Source organism: Staurois parvus, unplaced genomic scaffold (assembly GCF_062004578.1).
Source record: "Staurois parvus isolate SC_StPar_1 unplaced genomic scaffold, SC_StPar_1.0 ptg000185l, whole genome shotgun sequence".
NCBI lineage: Eukaryota > Metazoa > Chordata > Amphibia > Anura > Ranidae > Staurois > Staurois parvus.
This window is the reverse complement of record NW_028317981.1, coordinates 1,010,791-1,030,000: the sequence shown is the minus strand read 5'-3', so window position 1 is coordinate 1,030,000 and position 19,210 is coordinate 1,010,791. Positions and strand designations below refer to the sequence as shown.

General features: G+C 43.9%; 1 protein-coding gene across 3 annotated transcripts in view; it reads right to left on the bottom strand.

Annotated features, from left to right (window-relative positions):
• LOC149462135 (S-adenosylhomocysteine hydrolase-like protein 1) overlaps positions 1–19,210 on the bottom strand; it is a 461,588-nt gene that overhangs the window by 133,294 nt on the left and 309,084 nt on the right. The gene's annotated exons all lie outside the window — the stretch shown is intronic.

Here is a 19,210-nt window from a genome sequence, read left to right as displayed (position 1 = left end):
TGTCCAGATAAAGAAAAATAAATACATTTTAACCAAAACTATATTTAAATCAGAGGTGATATTAGGAGTGTCTGGGCTTTAAAAAACAAAAGGGGTTTTATGATGACTTAAACGTTTAATATTTTTAACATTGCACCGTTTATCTCCTCCTCTCCTCCCTGCCACTCTCCAGCACTGCACCCGGGGACTAGGAGGGGGGAGGGGAGAGATCTTGCAGTGTAATGAGCAGCGATTGGCTGCTCCTCAGGAAAGGGAACTGTCAGGCTTATCCTTTATCCCTTTCGCTGCCAGAGCCATTTTTGCATTTTTTGCACAAGTTTAAAAAAATCATTTTAGGCCTGAAGATTACATAAAATCCACTAAAATTATATATTTTCTGAAAGCAGAGACCCTAAAGAATAGAATAGTGGTAGTTCCAATTTTTTATGTCGCATGATATTACAGCAAAATTTCAGTAAAAAATACAAGTTAATTTTAGGGCACAAAAAAAGCAATAAAATCACCCTATTTTTTTTTTAAATATAAAAGATGAGGTTGCACCGAGTAAATAGATATCCAAATTGTCAAACCCTAAATTTGTGCACACTCGTGAAATAGCGACAAACTCCAGTACTCTATATTTTCTACAGGTCGACACTTTTAAAGCTCCTTATAGGTCATCAGTTTAGCGTTATAGAGGAGGTCTGGTGCTAGAATTATTGCTCTCATTCTGGCATGCAAGGTGATATGTGACGTGTATTGTAATCAATGTTTTCATGCGTAGGCCCCCCTGCGTGTGCCTTTATATTTGTACATGTGTACATGTGGGGGTCTCAATTTATTTTTTTTTTGGGGGGGTATGGTATGCGTGAAAGCAAATGAGTGAGCTAAGAAAAAAGGTCGAAAAAAAAAAAGTAGAAAATCTCTGATGTTTGGAACCACCAGGAATCTTCCTAGAGCAGGCCGCCCGGCCAAAATGAATGATCGAGGGAGAAGGGCCAGGGAAGTAACCAAGCACCCAATGGTCACCCTGAAAGAGCTCAAGCGTTTCTCTGTGGAGAGAGGAGAACCTTCCAGAAGAAGAACCATCTCTGCAGAACTCCACCAATCAGGCCTGTATGGTAGAGTGGCCAGACAGAAGCCACTCCTCAGTAAAAGGCAAATGGCAGCCCGCCCGGAGTTTGCCACATGGCACCTGAGGGACTCTCAGGGCATGAGAAACAAAACTCTCTGGTCTGATGAAACAAAGATTGAACTCTTTAGCCTGAATGCCAAGCGTCATGTCTAGAGGAAACCAGGCACCGCTCACCACCTGGCCAATACCATCCCTACAGTGAAGCACGGTGGTGGCAGCATCATGCTCTGGGGATGTTTCTCAGTGGCAGGAACTGGGAGACTAGTCAGGATCGATGGAAAGATGAATGCAGCAATGTACAGAGACATCCTTGATCAAAACCTGCTCCAGAGCACTCTGGACCTTAGACTGGGGTGACTTTTAACTGGAGGAAGTTCATCTTTCAATAGGACAACGACCCTAAGCACACAGCCCACATAAAGTAGTTGCTACGGGCCAACTCTGTGAATGTCCTGGAGTGGCCCAGCCAGAGCCCAGACTTGAACCCGAATGAACATTTCTGGAGAGATCTGAAAATGACTGTGCACCGACACTCCCGATCCAATCTGATGGAGCTTGAGAGGTACTGCAGAGAAGAATGGAAGAAATTTCCAAAAAATAGGTGTGCCAAGCTTGTAGCATCATACTCAAAACGACTTGAGGCTGTAACTGGTGCTAGGGTGCTTCAACAAAGTATTGAGCAAAGGCTGTAAATACTTATGCACATGATGTTTTTTTCGTTTTTTATTTTTAATAAATTGCAAAGCTTTCAAAACAAACTTCTTTCACATTGTTGTTATTGAGTATTGTTTGTAGAATGTTGAGGAAAAAATTAATTTGATCCATTTTGAAATAAGACTGAAACATAACAAAATGTGGCAAAAGGTAAGCACTGTGCATACTTTCTGTATGCACTGTACATTATGTCATTAAAGAAAGTGAAAATTGGGTGGTTGATGGTTTTCAAAGGTGCACTTTGTTTGAAATGGCTCCCAAGGTTACAAAATGAACTGTGTTCTAAATATTTGAACTTTATTTATTTTATTAACAAAGCTGTTCATCTCACCATGGTAATGCAGACATAGTGATCAAAAAGGTTTGGTGTTATCAAGAGAGAGTTATGGTTGGCTTTGTTTAATCAACAAAGCCATCGATCACCATGTCAGTGCTAACATGATAAAAAGATTGATGGAAAGCAACATGATTTTTTTTTCCCAGCAAATTTCACCTAGACTGTCCCTGTGGCAAAAATTGTGACAAAATTTAATTGACGCAGAAATTGGAAACGTCACTAATCTCTACCAAAGTACTAAAACTTATATCGAGTTTTACAAATCAGATTCTGAAAAAGTTTGGACTGAAATGGGATTTGGGAACTGAATTTTCCTCCTCATACAATCCTTTGGGATGACACAAGAGTTATAAAGGTCGAGGAAGACTACTCACATCCAGGAATACCAACAGGTAATAGACAAAAGTTCCCTGAAATTTTTTTAAAGTCATACACAATGTTAGTCCTGTGTGCTTCATACTGCCGAACAGAATACATTACAATAATTTGTTGAACAGTTTAACTTATTGTTGATGAGCATGAGCTGCATGGTAGCATCCTCTGAAGAAAATGAGGAAGATACAGTAAATGGAAAGAGGAGAAAGAGTATCATTAGTGTAGTGATTACTTAGATCTGTAGATTATAAACAATGAAAAATAAACAATAAATCATAAAGTCCAAATAATCAAAAAAGGTTTGGATAAATTGCACAAAGAGACGTTCGGCACGATCCACCATCACCAAGACACCCGAATGAATAAGCCCCTTACCGGACGTTCTGACCGAAACACACCGGTCAATAAAAACGCAGCCCAAAAGAGGGATCAGTAGTGCAGATAATGAAGCTGACAATCCTTCCCAGGATAAGATTCAATCTTCCTTTCATAAGATCCTTTTTTGATTATTTGGACTTTATGATAATTTATTGGGATATAGATTAGCACTGCATTTTTTATTGTTTATAATTTGCATATTGCCTTTTATGCGAGCAGCTTTTTTATTTTTTAAATTTAGCATTTTGTGTATTTATCCAAGCGCAGGTTAGATTTTTTCTATTTTTTCTACTTAGATCTGTAGGGCTGTAAGAAATTGGATCAAACAACCTGTCATCAGCCTTTGTAATCATCTAGCAACAGTTCTTTGTTACTAGATGGTTGCACTTGAAGCTGGCCAGGCTAGTCCGGACTTTTGCAAACTGGGAGTGATTGGATGCTAGTGGTCAGTAAAATGGGATTAGGCATCCTGAAAAGATTTAGTATTTAGGATGTGCAAAAGCACCCATATCGGATAGATGGCAGGCCCGCAAGCCGTTATTTTCCCTGCATACCCCTCTGGCCCCAGTCTTTTGTAATCCTGAATTCACACCTGGTTTAACACCATCTATGTTTCAATGGTGGATCAATAAGGGCTTTTTGCGTATCGGGGATTATTTGGAAGGACTTCGTCCATATTCTTTCCAATATTTTCAGACAAAATGCCACCTGCCTTCTAGCAAACTGTTTTGCTATAATCAAATCATGTCTTTATCACTAGCAAGCTTAAATTACTGACGGAACCCTGTACGCTCACCCCTCTTGAGGTTTCCTGTGGGGCTATGGGGGCGGTGAAAGGTGTATGTTTCCTTGTTGATCCAAATATTAGGCTCTCTTATATGGTGCACTGGGAAAGGGATTTAAATATTTCTCTGGAGTTAACACTTGGCGAAATATGGCTAATGCTTTATCCAAAATCTCAATTAACACTATACTCATTGAATCTAACTGCAAAATGCTTCTTCGGTGGTATTTGGTCCCTACACGTCTTGCTAAAATGTACCCTTCTGTGTCACCCATCTGTTTTCGACATTGTGGACAAGAGGGTACTATGCTCCACATATGGTAGAAATGCCCTGTGGTGACTAGGTTTTGGATCCATTTATTTAATTTCCTTTACTCGGGTTAATATTCATAGATCCCCTGAAATAGCTCTATTTCATTTATTGCCCACTGATATTCCTAAGAAATTGGTTAAATTGATTCTTTATGTCCTGTTAGCTGCGAGAGTTACAATAGCCAAACATTGGCAACGGTCAGCAATCTCGCTGTACTTAGTCAAACAGAAACGTAATTGGATAATGATTAATGATAAACTTACTAGTATACTTAATAACAATACTTCTAAATTTGAGAGCACTTGGGACCCATAGATTCGGTATATTTCTGTTATTGAACAGACTCTGTTAAATAACAGCTGGCCCTCTCTCATTTCTTTTGAGGGTTTTCTTTACTTTTCTGCCTCAGTTCTTTCCTCACTTTTCATTCACTCTACTTTTGTCTACTATTTTAATGATATTATTTGTACCATTCCGTTTATGGTGCAATTTGCTCTTAAATCGATCAAAATCTGAATGTGGTACCAGTGTATTCCTCTCATTACGCAATATTGGTCGATTTTGTTGTTGTGTTGCTACACATTTTACTTGAATATGCTGCTTCATTACTTAATGTTCTACAACTCATGTTGGTGGGTGGCATTTCCTGGCTTTCTGTATAATGTTTCTAAAAATCCTTAATACACATATTGAAATAGAAAAGCACCCATATTGCTGAAAGATTATCAAAAGTTTTTTTATTAAAGGGTAAAGTGCCTTGAAAAAGTATTCATATCCCTTGAAATTTTCCACATTTTGTCATGATACAACCAAACACGCAAATTTATTTTATTGGAGTTTTATGTGATAGACCAACACAAAGTGGCACAGAATTGTGAAGTGGAAGGAAAATGATAAATTGTTTTCAAAATTTTTACAAATAAATATCTGAAAAGTGTGCTGCGTGCATTTTTATTCAGCCCCCCTCAGTCAATACTTTTTAGAACCACCTTTTCGCTGCAATTACAGCTCCAAGTCTTTTTGAGTATGTCTCTACCAGCTCTGCACATCTAGAGAGTGAAAATTATGCCCATCCTTCTTTGCACAATAGCTCAAGCTCTGTCAGATTGGATGAAGAGCATCTGTGAACAGCAATTTCCATGTCTTGCCACAGATTCTCAAGTGGACTGGTTTAGGTCTAGACTTTGACTGGGCTATTCTAACACATAAATATGCTTTGATCTAAACCATTCCATTGTAGCTTTGGTAGTACGTTTAGGGTCGTTGTCCTGCTGGAAGGTGAACCTCCACCCCAATCTCAGGTCTTTTGCAGACTTTAACAGGTTTGCTTCTAAGATTGCTCTGTATTTGGCTCCATCCATCTTCCCATCAACTCTGACCAAATTCCCTGTCCCTGCTGAAGAAAAGCATACCCACAACATGATGCTGTCACCACCATATTTCATGGTGGGGATGGTGTGTTCAGGGTGATGTGCGGTGTTAGCTTTCTGCCACACATAGCGTTTTGCTTTTAGGCCACAAAGTTCAATTTTGGTCTCATCTGACCAGAGCACTTTTTTGCACGTTTGCTGTCTCCCTCACATGGCTTCTCACAAACTGCAAACAGGACTTATTATGGCTTTCTTTAAACAATGGCTTTCTTCTTGACACTCTTCCATAAAGGTCAGATTTGTGGATTGCACAATAGTTGTCCTGTGGACAGATTCTCCCACCTGAGCTGTGCATCTCTGCCACTCCTCCAGAGTTACCATGGGCCTTCTGGCTGCTTCTCTGATTAATCTTCTCCTTGCCTGACCTGTCCATTTAGGTGGATGGCCATGTCTTGGTAAGTTTGCAGTTGAGCCATACACTTTCCATTTTCGGATGATGGATTGAACAGTGCTCCGTGAGATGTTCTAAGCTTGGGCCAAATTCAGTGATGGCTCCTGCTGCTGTTTGAGTCCCTGTGTGAAGAGGAAGCAAGGGGAGAAAAGATGCAGCCGCGCACAGCGCTGATCTCTTCTCCCCTCTCTTCCCCTTCACACAGGAAAGGGAGAGCAAGATGGAACTAAAGGTATAGTCGCCGTTCTGAAGTCGGGTACGTGGTGACGTCACCACAGTATCTGACTTCAGAAAGTCGAGTATAGACAGTGTGTGAAGACACACACAGGAGGCTTGTCACATCTGTGCTGAGCGGTTCTATATTACACAAAAGCGCATTTTAATTTTAACCATGTGAGTGCATATATAATGGGCACTGAATAAATCTTTTTAAATAAACGATAAGGCACTATATACCTCTTCTTTTTTACTGCTCTAACGAGGAGAAAAACAGGGAGATGGAGCAAAACCCAACAGTATAAGGAAGGAGAGACCATCATTTCTGCACAAGCTCACTAGCAGTGGCCAATCCAGGAGCACATAGGAGAGTCCCAAAGTTCATCCCATCCCAAAGGATTCTATCATATAACCTTCTAGAAAGCTTTGTTTGCCTAGGAAAAGGCTTACAGGAAGGTGAGCGCATGAAAGTGTCATTACTCAAGCAAGGATTTGAGCATAGCTTTGCACATACAGCAACTACAATTTTGGAAACTTATATAATATTTTGATAGTTATATTTTTTGGACACTTTCGTATCATTACTCATTATTATTTTATATTATTCTTTCATCATTTTATATCATATATATATATATATATATATATATATATATATATATATATATATATATATAGTTGTGTTCAAAATAATAGCAGTCAGACATCACTAACCTGATCAATCACTGTTTTTGGTAGAAATGATATTTCTACATGGCAAATAATTTACTAGCAGGTGTAGTAGAGTATTAGAAATCCAACAGACCGAACAGTCATGACATGCATGCTGCTGATTCTGTGTAACTGAATCACTAATTGAAAGGGGCATGTTCAAAATAATAGCAGTGTGGAGTTCTATTAGTGAGGTCATTCATTCTTTGAAAAACAGGTGGCAATTATTGCCCTTATTTAAGGAAGGAAGGCAGCAAATGTTGTATATGCTGGTTACAGTGCATTTCTCTCTGAAATTCTGAGGAAAATGGGTCGTTCCAGACATTGTTCAGAAGAACAGCGTAACCTTGATTAAAAGATTGATTGGAGAGGGGAAAACATATAAAGAAGTGCAGAAAATGATAGGCTGCTAAGCTAAAATGATTGCAAATGCTTTAAAATTGCAACCAAAACCTGAAAGACGTGGAAGAAAGCGAAAAACTACCATTCGAATGGCTAGAATAGCCAAAATGGCAAGGACTCAGCCAACAATCAGCTCCAGGAAGATCAAAGAAGGTCTAAAGTTACCTGTGAGTACTGTTACAATTAGAAGACGCCTATGTGAAGCCAAGCTATCTGCAAGAAGCCCCGCAAAGTCCCACTGTTGAAAAAAAGATATGTGCTGAAGAGGTTACAATTTGCCAAAGAGCACATTGATTGGCCTAAAGAGAAGTGGCGCAACATTTTGTGGACTGATGAAAGTAAGATTGTTCTTTTTGGGTCTAGTGGCCGGAGACAGTTTGTCAGATGACCCCAAAACACTGAATTCAAGCCACAGTACACTGTGAAGACAGTGAAGCATGGTTGCGCAAGCATCATGATATGGGGATGTTTCTCATACTACGGTGTTGGGCCTATTTATCGCATACCAGGGATCATGGATCAGTTTGAATACATCAGAATACTTGAAGAGGTCATGCTGCCTTGTGCTGAAGAGGAAATGCCCTTGAAATGGGTGTTCCAACAAGACAACGACCCCAAACACACCAGTAAATGTGCAACATCTTGGTTCCAGACCAACAAGATTGACGTTATGGAGTGGCCGGCCCAATCCCCGGATCTTAATCCAATAGAAAACTTGTGGGGTGACATCAAAAATGCAGTTTCTAAGTCAAAACCAAGAAATAGAGAAGAACTGTGGAATGTAGTCCAATCATCCTGGGCTGCAATACCTGTTCACAGGTGCCAGAAGTTGGTTGACTCCATGCAACACAGATGTACAGCAGTTCTCAGAAACAGTGCTTATACAACTAAATATTAAGTGATTCAAAGGAAAGCAAAATGTTCAAACATTTTTGAGTTTATATAGTGAATATTTGAGTTTGTAAAGAAGAATACAAACACTGCTATTTTTTGAACAGTCTAATATTCACTTTTCTTCAATTGTTTTAGAGGAACTACACAAATTTGATATATTTTTCTTCATGTTTTGATTTGGAATAGATTGTGTAGTGTTCCCAATTCATTTGTGTGTATGGAAATAAAAGCTATTAGAAGGATTTTGAGCTTTATTCACTTTTTTCAACACACTGCTATTATTTTGAACACAACTGTATATACATACATACACACACACATATACACACTTTTCTCACATCTTTTATTTAATTTATTTCACATAGATGTATTGCTGCATTACATAATGATTTTCACTCATACATAATATTTTGTGTGTGTGAGCAACTCATTGTGTATTTAATTAATAGCAAAATATAGTAAGTGTATAACATTATGGATTAATCATTAGTATATGGATTAATAAGTCATTTTACTTATCACATTAATTCATTTGGTATATCACAATTATAATTTTGCACACAGGTAATATAGTAGTCATCAATTTATCAAATTATCCAAAATATATTAAGTGTATAACATTATGGATTAATCAGTCATTTTACTCATCACATTAATTCATTTGATATATCACAATTATAATATTGTACAAGGTTAATATATTAATTAGTCATTAATTTATCCTAAGGGCGTGGCACTAATTAATATTCATGGAAAAAAACGTGCTCAGTTTTTGTTGAATCTGAAAGTCAGAAGGTCCATGTCTGGTATTCTCTACCTGTGGGGGAGGTCTAAAAACACTTGAAGGTTAAGGAACTATTTCCTTTAGTCCAGGCATTGTCGACTGAGTTAGTATGCTTGCCAATTTTCCATGCCTATAATGTGTACAGTAAACAAGGCTGGAAACCAAACTGGAATGTGGCTGTCTTCTTTTTGAGCTGCAAGACTTCCGGTTCCTCCCTGATAGTTGACATATGCCACTTCTGTGCCTTTGATTTGGAATAGATTGTGTAGTGTTCCCAATTCATTTGTGTGTATGGAAATAAAAGCTATTAGAAGGATTTTGAGCTTTATTCACTTTTTTCAACACACTGCTATTATTTTGAACACAACTGTATATACATACATACACACACACATATACACACTTTTCTCACATCTTTTATTTAATTTATTGCACATAGATGTATTGCTGCATTACATAATGATTTTCACTCATACATAATATTTTGTGTGTGTGAGCAACTCATTGTGTATTTAATTAATAGCAAAATATAGTAAGTGTATAACATTATGGATTAATCATTAGTATATGGATTAATAAGTCATTTTACTTATCACATTAATTCATTTGGTATATCACAATTATAATTTTGCACACAGGTAATATAGTAGTCATCAATTTATCAAATTATCCAAAATATATTAAGTGTATAACATTATGGATTAATCAGTCATTTTACTCATCACATTAATTCATTTGATATATCACAATTATAATATTGCACAAGGTTAATATATTAATTAGTCATTAATTTATCCTAAGGGCGTGGCACTAATTAATATTCATGGAAAAAAACGTGCTCAGTTTTTGTTGAATCTGAAAGTCAGAAGGTCCATGTCTGGTATTCTCTACCTGTGGGGGAGGTCTAAAAACACTTGAAGGTTAAGGAACTATTTCCTTTAGTCCAGGCATTGTCGACTGAGTTAGTATGCTTGCCAATTTTCCATGCCTATAATGTGTACAGTAAACAAGGCTGGAAACCAAACTGGAATGTGGCTGTCTTCTTTTTGAGCTGCAAGACTTCCGGTTCCTCCCTGATAGTTGACATATGCCACTTCTGTGCCTTTGTCCAACTAAATCCAGGTTGAATGACCACAGTTAAGAGGTCCAGGATTGAAGGGATAACAGAATCACTCAAATTTCTTCTATGTTGACTAGGAGATGAGATTCCACTGGCGACAAGTCCCCTGCACTGATAAAGTGTTCACGACTCCTCCCTAGCCTCCCAGGCTGGCATGTGTCGCAAGAAACTTCCAGACCAATTTAATGAAGGATTTTCCAAATCCAGGGCTAGATTTGTGAGGCACCAGGTCAGGGATAACCTGGACATAGGGTATCAGGCACACACAAATGTCCAGAAAATGTGCCTTCTTGTCCCACAGATGTGACAGCAAACTTTGGGGTGGAGGGAGAGTTAGAAATTCTAGCGTATAACCCCAAAACTCCAGGTGATATAGGTGGTTGCAAAGGGTAAAAGACGTCCCCCCACTGTTGGAAGAGAGAGGATGTCAGGAATGGACTGGCCAGCAATAGTGGGACTCAGCTGCCTTATGAGCTGCAGTACCAGGGCTGGCCAGCGGGTGCTCCCAGCAATCAGAGACTCAACCTTGCAGCCAGTCAAACACCTGGAACTAATTATACTGGTGTATTTAAGGGACATTCAGACCTGCAGACTCTGCCTTGGTGTTGTGTTTCTCTTGGGCCCTGTATCCTGTTCCTGCTCTCTGTTCCTGTCTGATTCTCTGCTGACCCTGCTCTGATCCCTGGCTTGTCTGACCATTCTCCTCTGCCTGACCCTCTGTACCACGCTGCCCGCTACCTGCTGAACCTGGCCTGTGACCCCGACCATTCTCCGCTTGCTCCCCCTGTACCTACCTGCCCGACTGATATTGACCCGGCCTGCCTGACGACGCTTGCATTGTATGTAGTGTTATCTGTGGGTGGTTGGTTGGTTTGTTTGCACTGTGTTATGTTTTAGTATTGCACTGCGTTTATGTTTGTATGGTTAGTGTTAATAAATTACATTGTTTATAACATATCTGAAGTCTGCGTTTCCCTGCGTCAGTCACACACCTCTGGTCATACCCGGGAGCCCTGACATTACACCAAGGCCAATCCTGACCAGAAGTGGCTGCACAGGGAAGCCATCTTGGCTTGTTGATGGGAAGGATGGATCTGGATGAGGTTGCGTATTTATATCTGCTAGTGTTTGATGACAGGGAGTATGCTTATCAAACTCTGAAGGAGTATACCTGGGATGAACTGCTAGAATGTATACGGCTCGCTCATGTTCTAGTAGATCAGGGCACAGAGTTCTCTGAGGTGCAGCCTTTGATTGAGGTTTGTGCTGAGTTGGTTTCATCTGGTACCCCCGAATGCAGGGATGAATTTTTGCCACCATTTAGTGCAGACCAGGTAGAGTCCCTGGTGTGGTTATTAGAGGATGATGTGGGTTATTTTCTGGAGCGTTATTCCACATGTTCACCACAGACACTAAGAGATTGTATAAACGCAGTGCAGTCTTTGGTCAGACAGGCTTTGTGTAAGCTCAGCTTTGTTCAACCCATACTGCAGACATGGACAGACTTGTTGCACCCAGCCTCAGTCAGCTTACAAAAACCCAGTCCTGCTTCTAATCTATTTCCTCAAAACTCTATTCCTGCATTCCCAACAGCTCCTCCTGCCCTGCTATCTACCGCATGTCAGTACCCTGTTCCCACTCGCTGCACCTATCCTGTCTTTAACCCTGTAAAAAAGCCCTCTGTAGCAACTGCTCCCTCTCCTGTTCCATCCTCCAGTTCTTCTCTGTCTCCAGCTGCTCCATTCGTTTGCAGACCTGCGTTTACTTGCAGTGCTCCAGTAGTTAAAACCAGAAAAAAGCGAAAATTCTTTCCAACCAATACCATCCTGCCAGTATCCAAACCGGTGAACCTGCCTTCCGTGGTTCAGCCTGAAGCCTCTACTCAGCCTGAATCCTCTTCCCAGCCTGATGCCTGTACACAGCCTGATGCCTCTACTCGGCCTAATGCCTGTACTCGGCCTGATGCCTGTACGCAGCCTGATGCCTCTACTCGGCCTGATGCCTCTACTCGGCCTGAAGCCTCTACTCGGCCTGAAGCCTCTACTCGGCCTGAAGCCGGCATTCAGCCTGATGCCTCTACCCAGTATGATGAACTGATCCAGCCTGACGATCCTATTAGGCCAGTTGACTCGATGCCCGCTGTTGATCCAGATGATCCGGTACCTGATCCGGTGCCCGCTGTCGTGCCAATTGACTCAGAGCCCGCTGTCGTACCTGGTGACTCGGTGCCCACTGCCTTGCCAGATGACGCGGTGCCCGCTGGCGAGCCAAATGACCTGATGCCTGGTGACCCAGTGCCCGCTGTCATACCTGGTGACCCGATGCCCGCTGTCGAGCCAGACGATCCAATGCCTGGTGACCCGGTGCCCACTGCCTTGCCAGATGACGCGGTGCCCGCTGGCAAGCCAAATGACCTGATGCCTGGTGACCCAGTGCCCGCTTTCATACCTGGTGACCCGATGCCCGCTGTCGAGCCAGACGATCCAATGCCTGGTGACCCGGTGCCCACTGCCTTGCCAGATGACGTGGTGCCCGCTGGCAAGCCAAATGACCTGATGCCTGGTGACCCAGTGCCTGCTGTCATACCTGGTGACCCGATGCCCGCTGTCGAGCTAGACAATCCGGTACCTGATGACCCGGTGCCCACTGTCGTGCCTGTTGACTCGGAGCCCACTGCCTTGCCAGATGACGCGGTGCCCGCTGTCGAGCCAAATGACCTGATGCCTGGTGACCCGATGCCCGCTGTCCAGCCAGACTATTCAATGTCTGCCCCAGTGCCCGCTGTCATGCCAGTTGACTCGGAGCCCACTGACTTGCCAGATGACGCGGTGCTCGCTGTCGAGCCAAATGACTTGATGCCTGGTGACCCGATGCCCGCTGTCCAGTCAGACGATCCAATGTCTGACCCAGTGCCCGCGGTCATACCAGTTGACTCGGAGCCCACTGCCTTGCCAGATGACGCGGTGCCCGCTGTCGAGCCAAATGACCTGATGCCTGGTGACCCGATGCCCGCTGTTCAGCCAGACGATCCAATGTCTGACCCAGTGGCAGCGGTCATGCCAGTTGACTCGGAGCCCACTGTCGTGCCTGGTGACTCGGTGCCCGCCGCTTCGCCTGGGGGCCCGAGACCTGTCGCTCCGCCGGGGGGTCCGGCGCCCGCCGCTCCGCCTGGGGGTCCGGCGCCCGCCGCCCCGCCTGGGGGCCTGAGACCTGTCGCTCCGCCTGAGGGCCCGAGACCTGTCGCTCCACCTGGGGGTCCGGCGCCTGTCGCCCCGCCTGGGGGCCCGGCGCCCGCCGCTCCGCCTGGGGGCCCGATGCCGGTCGCCCCGCCTGGGGACCCGATGCCGGTCGCCCCGCCCGGGGGCCCGGTGCCTGTTGCCCCGCCCAGGGGCCCGGTGCCTGCTGCTCTGACCGGTGGCCTGGTGCCTGTTGCTCCGCCTGGGGGCCCGCTGCATGCTGCTCCGCCTGGGGGCCCGGTGCCTGCTGCTCCGCCTGGTGGCCCGCTGCTTGCTGCTTCGCCTGGTAATCCGATGTGCCTCTGCCCGGAGTCCTGCCCGATGTGCCTCTGCCCGGAGTCCTGCCCGATGTGCCTCTGCCCGGTGTGCCTCTGCCCGATGTGCCTCTGCCCGGAGCCCTGCCCGATGTGCCTCTGCCCGGAGCCCAGCCCGGTGTGCCTCTGCCCGATGTCCAGCCCGATGTGCCTCTGCCCGGAGTCCAGCCCGATGTGCCTCTGCCCGGAGTCCAGCCCGATGTGCCTCTGCCCGGAGTCCAGCCCGATGTGCCTCTGCCCGGAGTCCAGCCCGATGTGCCTCTGCCCGGAGTCCAGCCCGATGTGCCTCTGCCCGGAGTCCAGCCCGATGTGCCTCTGCCCGGAGTCCAGCCCGATGTGCCTCTGCCCGGAGTCCAGCCCGATGTGCCTCTGCCCGGAGTCCAGCCCGATGTGCCTCTGCCCGGAGTCCAGCCCGATGTGCCTCTGCCCGGAGTCCAGCCCGATGTGCCTCTGCCCGGAGTCCAGCCCGATGTGCCTCTGCCCGGAGTCCAGCCCGATGTGCCTCTGCCCGGTGTGCCGCTGCCCGGAGTGCCTCTGCCCGGAGTCCAGTCCGGAGTGCCTCTGCCCGGAGTCCAGCCCGGAGTGCCTCTGCCCGGAGTCCAGCCCGGAGTCCAGCCCGGAGTGCCTCTGCCCGGAGTCCAGCCCGGAGTGCCTCTGCCCGGAGTCCAGCCCGGAGTGCCTCTGCCCGGAGTCCAGCCCGATGTGCCTCTGCCCGGAGTCCTGCCCGATGTGCCTCTGCCCGGTGTGCCGCTGCCTGGAGTCCTGCCCGGTGTGCCAGTCTTTGATATCCCGCCAGTTACCAGACCCGGGCGGTGGAACATTTTGCCCAGCTAGGACTGTTTGGAGCGTCCTGAGGCCACTCCTTGAGGGGGGGGGGGTACTGTCAGGAATGGACTGGCCAGCAATAGTGGGACTCAGCTGCCTTATGAGCTGCAGTACCAGGGCTGGCCAGCGGGTGCTCCCAGCAATCAGAGACTCAACCTTGCAGCCAGTCAAACACCTGGAACTAATTATACTGGTGTATTTAAGGGACATTCAGACCTGCAGACTCTGCCTTGGTGTTGTGTTTCTCTTGGGCCCTGTATCCTGTTCCTGCTCTCTGTTCCTGTCTGATTCTCTGCTGACCCTGCTCTGATCCCTGGCTTGTCTGACCATTCTCCTCTGCCTGACCCTCTGTACCACGCTGCCCGCTACCTCCTGAACCTGGCCTGTGACCCCGACCATTCTCCGCTTGCTCCCCCTGTACCTACCTGCCCGACTGATATTGACCCGGCCTGCCTGACGACGCTTGCATTGTATGTACTGTTATCTGTGGGTGGTTGGTTGGTTTGTTTGCACTGTGTTATGTTCTAGTATTGCACTGCGTTTATGTTTGTATGGTTAGTGTTAATAAATTACATTGTTTATAACATATCTGAAGTCTGCGTTTCCCTGCATCAGTCACACACCTCTGGTCATACCCGGGAGCCCTCAGGACAAGCCCTGAGGACTTGTTTGCAGGTTTGGAAGTTTTTGGAGTCTAAGGTTTTCAAGGTAACTGAATAAAAAAAAGAATACATACAGCTCACCCTTTTTCAGGCACATCTTCCACCCATAGAAGGGCACAAAAAAGAGCCTTCTTTGTAGGCAAAAGGCTGTGTTAGAAAAGCAAGTATCCAGCAAAGCATACTACTACTTGCCATCCTGGTCATACCATCAAGACCATTCCAACACACAAGTTAATAAGTTCCTTAATGCTCCACATGGCTCAGTATCTAGCCTGCACTATTTGACTATTGACTATTTATAAACAGATACTAGATAGAACGAAAAAATCCACAGATGTGGGAAATTACCATTATTTTAACCTGTGTGTGTCACCTTATGTGTCTGTACCAACGCCAAACAGTCCAATTTTTATGTTAATATTATAGTTTCATTACCTTTCAGTGTCAATTCTTAAAGTAAGCCAAAAAGTCTATCGGTTTAGAGTGCATGCCATTAGCAAGCTACAAAGCTTTGCTACTATACAGTTGCAAGAAAAAGTATGTGAACCCCTTGGGATTACGTGGAGTTTTGCATGAATTGGGCATAAAATGAGCTCTGAACGTCATCTAAGTCACAACAATTGAAGAACACAGTCTGCTGAACATAATACTACACAAACATTAGATGTTGCCATGGTTTAATTACACATAACATGTAAACATTCACAGTGCAGGGAGGAAAAAGTATGTGAGGCCCTAGCTTAATGACTTCTCCCAGAGCTAATTGGAGCCAGGAGTGAGCCAACCTTGACTCCAATCAGTGTGATGATATTGGATGTGTTGCTGAAAGCTGTCCTGCCCTTAAAAAACACACACCTGTTTTGGGTTTACTGGTTTCAAGAAGCACTGTCTGATGTGAACCATGCCTCGCAGAAATGAGCTCTCAGAAGACCTAAGATCAAGAATTGTTGACTTGCATGAAGCTGGAAAGGGTTACAAAAGTATCTCCAAAAGCCTTGATGTTCATGCGTCCACGGTAAGACAGACTGGAGAAAGTTTAGAACTGTTGCTACTCTCCCTAGGCGTGGTTGTCCTGTAAAAATGACTGCAAGAGCACAGCGCAGAATGCTGCATGAGGTAAAGAAGAATCCAAGAGTGTCAGCTAAAGACCTACAGAAATCTCTGGCACATGCTAACATTTTTGTTGACACATCTACAATAAGGAAAACATTAAACAAGAATGGAGTACATGGGAGGACACCACGGAGGAAGCTATTGCTGTCCAAAAAGAATATTGCAGCACGTTTGAAGTTTGCAAAAGAGCACCTGGATGTTCCACAGCTCTACTGGCAAAATATACTGTGGACAGATGAAACCAAGATTGAGTTGTTTGGGAAGAACACACAACACTATGTGTGGAGAAAAAAAGGCACAGCACACCAACATCAAAACCTCATCCCCACTGTAAAACATGGCGGAGGGAGCATCATGGTTTGGGGGTGCTTTGCTCCCTCAGGGCCTGGACGGATTGTTGTCATTGATGGGAAAATGAATTCCAGAGTTTATCAAGACATTTTGCAAGAAAACGTACGACCATCTGTACGCCAACTGAAGCTCCGCAGAGGATGGGTGATGCAACAGGACAATGACCCAAAGAATACAAGTAATTCAACAAAACAATGGCTGCAACAGCACAGAATACGCCTTCTGGAGTGGCCCAGTCGGAGTCCTGACCTCAACCTGATTGAAATGCTGTGGCATGAACTTAAGAGAGCGATTCACACCAGACATCCCAAGAATATTGCTACACTGAAACAGTTTTGTGAAGAAGAGTGGTCCAAAATGACTCCAGATCGTTGTGCAGGTCTGATCTGCAACTACAGGAAATGTTTGGTTGAGGTTATTGCTGCCAAAGGAGGGTCAACCAGTTATTAAGTCCAAAGGTTCACATACTTTTTCCTCCCTGCACTGTGAATGTTTACATGTTATGTGCAATTAAACCATGGCAACATCTAATGTTTGTGTAGTATTATGTTCAGCAGACTGTGTTCTTCTATGTTGTGACTTAGATGACGTTCAGAGCACATTTTATGGCCAATTCATGCAAAATTCCACGTAATCCCAAGGGGTTCACATACTTTTTCTTGCAACTGTATATACAAAATGTATTATATTTATATGTTGCTTTACCAGAAATGATGTACATACCAATCATTCATTACATTACAAAGCAATGGTAAACATAATAAACATTCAGACCACTCCCCAGAGGCAACTGACAGGCAGTAAGGAAGCAATCCAACGCCTCCTCACTGTGTTTCAACCCCATTTTTGGCAACAATCGTACCACACCTTGGTATGGCTGTGGGGCGTTCATGATGCTTCCCTACTTACTTTTTCCTCTGAATCAACTGTGGGTATAGGATTATATATATATATTTTTTTTTACTGGTTGAACTGGATGGACTTTTGTCTTTTTTCAGCCAGACTAACTATGTAACTTGAATGTGTAATGTTCGGCAAGCTTGCCGCCCACTGAACGCTGCATGTCGGGTAAGTTATGCCACTAGCGGGAACCTAAACAATTGCTGCCGTGGCATGCACACATCCCCTTCAGTTGCTTATTGCAGCTTAAGGGGTGGCTGTTGGCAGGCAGCAGAAACGCAGCTCAACCATGCATTTTTAGCTCCCTACCTCCCCTAACTGCAAGTTTAAATGGAGTCCAAGAGTTTTGATCACTGGCAAACTAAAAAGACGTTAAGTCAGCCCCTTTACAACCACACCTATCCCTCAGATTTGTGAGCCACCAATACATAAGATTGACAACATACTGTAGATGGGCAGGACCAGTGGCCCTCAATGTATTTCAAGAAAAAGATTTTATGGTAAATTCAATAATCCTATTTTCTTTATCATCCACTTAGAGATAAATCAATACTTAGAAATTTGAGGAGTCCAAAGGCAATTCAACTGATGGGTAAGCAACAGCCACAGAGATCAAACAGATGTGTAATCTTACTAGAAGATTATCCAAAGGACACAATGCATGAACAAAGACTAGATTAAAAATGGGTGAGTAAACAGAATTACTACAGCCAAGAAAAGGTGCTGAGAACCAATTTGTTGTTCCAGAGCAGGGCTGGTAGCACCACAAGGGGGAAACTGCTACCTGAAAGAATGATGACGCAAAACAATTTTGTGAAGAACAACCGATTGTTCATTATAAAAAAAAAACAGTGAACAAGACATCTTTCAAACATATTTTCTGCATTCTGAGCACAAAGTCAAAGTGCTCTATGCATATAGACAGACATCACTGCCATGAGAGAGACAAATTTAGATGCGTCTAAAAGGTCATCACAAATGAAGTGCAGTACCTCAGACATTTGATCCACCAGTTCCAGAACACAAGAGTTTTGCGATGTGTTGGAGGAGTCCATTGTGACATGGTTTCACAAATCAGCAGAGGACAGAGAGTTATTCGAGTTAAGTGAAACTGAAACCTAGATAGGGAGTCCAACTGGATATTATTGAAATACTTAAAAGTAGAGACTCCATCAACCTGTGTGATGGTATGTCTGTTAATTTGGAGAACTGGAGGGAAGCTATGATTGCACAAGATGTATCCAGCGCTCAGAAAGGAACGTTTCAAGTACTGAATGTATGGTGAAGCTTTTTGTGGCAGCACAAGCTCTAAAAGACCCTATACCTAGTACAGCAGGTTAATTCCTTAGATGCATGCCACAACATACTGCATCTTCAGATTGGACACAACAGATTGAACATCAGAGTTATATTGGACGTGCTCAAATACAGAAAGTCTTATTAGAGACAGGTTGGAAAAACACTGAATTGGAATCAAGCATGTTACACATGGGAGTAAAAAAAATGCTGAGATTTTTAGTGATCTAAAATTACATGCATTGTTGTCAGCACACAGCTGAGTAAAGATCAGTAATACAGCGTTTAGTACAGAGCAGTAAAACAAAAATAGAAAATGTTTCATTTCGGTGCAGTAGTTTACTCGAATATTTACTCGTTTACGCAAGTATAGATGAGTACATTACAATACTGGCAATGAAGAAGAATTTTACTTGTCTATACTCAACATTACTCAGGTTTTTACACACAGTTTTTGGCCCCTTGCACATGGGCATCACAACTTCCTGAGTAAACATCAGTAAACTATGATGTTCATATGCAAGGAGCCTTAGAGATGATCTCACCAACA